Raw genomic sequence first — 2,726 nt, 5'->3', positions numbered from 1 at the left:
CTCTAAACCTTTCGCACGAGTCCACCACACACATTCTTTCACCATAGCCAAACTGCCTTGCCTTCCCGGTTAAAGGAAGGTGGCGGGGCAATATTCACGATAGACTCGGCCGACAACTGAACTCGTCTCACACGACACAGCAGCCGTTCGATATAAGCCCACAGGTCTGAAATATTTGGATATTGTACGAGTGCATGCAGAACGGTTTCGTTGCTCTGACCGAATCTCGGGCAAGTCTTGAACCTGTAGAGCTTATCCCGAAAGTTGTCCTGAAGAGGCGGGCCAGGTATTCCTCGTTGACGCCCAGTGTCTCTCCAAGAACGTCGTCGCACCTCCCCGCCACTAATCCTCTGTAGAATGCCTTCGTAGAATTGAAATCGCACGAGTGTGATCCTGGACGTCAGATGTGCTCGAGAGCATGGCGACACTCGCGGTGCCATTCGCCCAGCCTCGGTTTCTGTTTGATCCACGATTGCTTGGTGGTCAAAGAGACGAGCTGCGGGAAAGCGCGTTTCACAAACGGCGACTGTTCACCATCGTCTATGATACGCTGCAGATGTCGCAGTCTCAGTGCATGTCTGCGCATCATTAACCACGGCATGCCCAGCCCTCCATTTAGTGAATGTTGGCAGCAAAGAGATCGCTTGAACATCGGAACGCTTCCCTTCCACAAAAGTGGAAGAATATACGTTCCAGTTTTGTGATGGTATGGTCGGGACAAGGCACGACGATCAGACGGTAGTAGATGACGGATGCGATTTACGCATTCGCCACCTCAGCCCGACCGTTTAGGGATAGCTTCCTCTCGGTCCATTGCTGGGTGAGAGTGGCCACCCTACTCGTTATATCGTTCCAGTTCTTCTCCATTTGGAGGTCCGGACCGAACCTGACCTCGAGCCGTCCTAAGGACAGCCTCCAATTAACGATGGTCGACCCTATCGAAAGGTTTCGATTGATCCAAATTGATCAGCACGCCACCCATGCCAGGTTCGTTAACTACCCTATCTACGATGTAGCGCATCAGATGGAGGTTGTCATGGATACTTCTACCTGGCAAAGCGCATGTTTGCGCCTTGTTGATCAGTTTCTCGATGACAAGCGCCAACCTCTCGGCTAGCACCTTGGCCAAAATCTTCAGATCTGCGTTGAGCAGTGTGATGGGCCGAAAATTATCTATAAATCCCGTTGGTTTGGGTTTTTCTTTAGCAGTGTCATCGGTCCTCAGCTCACAAAACTGGAAACACTCCCGTTTTGCTTCCACTTGCAGTAGACTGTTGCCAATGCTTCTCCAAACAAGTCTATCATATGGCAATAAAGCAGGTAGGGCAGACCATGCAAGTCCGGCGACTTGTCTCTCGCGTAGCCTGTCAATACATTCCTTACATCTGCAGCTGTGATGGGTCTTTCACGATACTCCACCACTCTTGCCGAGAGCCGTGGCAGGCCATGCAGGTAGGCACTAAAGTACACCCTGCATTCTGACCCACCAGTCTTCCCGAACAGTCGGGCAAAGTGCTGCTGAAAGGCCTCACACATCCTGTCAGCCACGAGAAATTCACGCCCCTGCTCATCCATCAAAGACCGAAAGGTGGCTTTGTTGCCACGTTGAGCCTCCGCTGCCCGGGCCTCTCGGGTGGCTGCAATTCCTTTGTTTCTCAGGGCACGCATCCTAGCTCTGACAACGCAACCTTCGTGTTTGGCGTTGAAATGTTGGTCAAGAGCCAACCTCGCCGCCAGCACGTTGGACACGATGCCATATCTAAGTGCCTCTTCTAATTTCTTAACCAATTCTCCTTCTATTCTATTTCGGTCTACCGCTAAAGCCTTGCTATACCTAACCGATTGTGCTTTGATTGCTCTCTTTAGGGCAAACCACCATTTATTGTTGATGATGGCCTCCGTCATCGTCCTCTTAACTAATGTGCTCATCCGGTCTCTGTAAGCCTGTCGCGTCGGGAAAGATGCGTTCAGCTTCCAGTAACCGAGAGCCTGCCTTGATGCTTATCTAAGTCAAGCATACAAGTCACAAATTTGTGACCTGTATAGCTGACAATATGAAATTGTAGACAGCCTACACCATCCTTATCCACTGTCCTACAAAATACTCTATCTAAATACGATCTGGACGACCCAATGCTGTTGGTCCATGTCCACATTGGTACATTCGGGTAGTTCAATCAGTACCTGTCAGACAGTTGGAAATGTCTGAGCAGGTCTATGATGCACTTGCATCCCCTTCTCTTCTTATCTCTACCTCCACAGTCTACATGCGTGTCCAAGTTAGCGTTCCAACACCCCACTCAATGTAAAGGTTGAAACGTCCCCAGGAAAACTTCTAGACGTCGAAAGAAATTCGGCCGACCTGATAAGGATGGTGCATACACTGTTATTAGTTGAAAAGCACAACCATTACTGCCATCGACATCCAAGACGACCAGCCTGCCCTCCAGGTCTAGGAATACTGCCTTTACTTTCAGATGCAGACTCTTTCGAAAAAGCGCCCGCATTACCACCACCGCCCATTCTCGGCAGACACAGCGAAAAATTAAATGTTGAATTGTCTACCCAACATGGGCTGGAGGGCCCGCGGGTTGGAGAGTCTGGTTTCGCTGATGGCTATGATATCTACATTTTGCCACTTGATGTCGTTTAACAGGCAACCTTGTTTCCAAGGCGACCCCAAGTCACGCACATTTGTACTGCCTATCTTGAGCATGAATCTGGCG

This window comes from Octopus sinensis, linkage group LG1, assembly GCF_006345805.1.
Source record: "Octopus sinensis linkage group LG1, ASM634580v1, whole genome shotgun sequence".
Lineage (NCBI taxonomy): Eukaryota > Metazoa > Mollusca > Cephalopoda > Octopoda > Octopodidae > Octopus > Octopus sinensis.
This window is presented reverse-complemented; position numbering follows the sequence as displayed.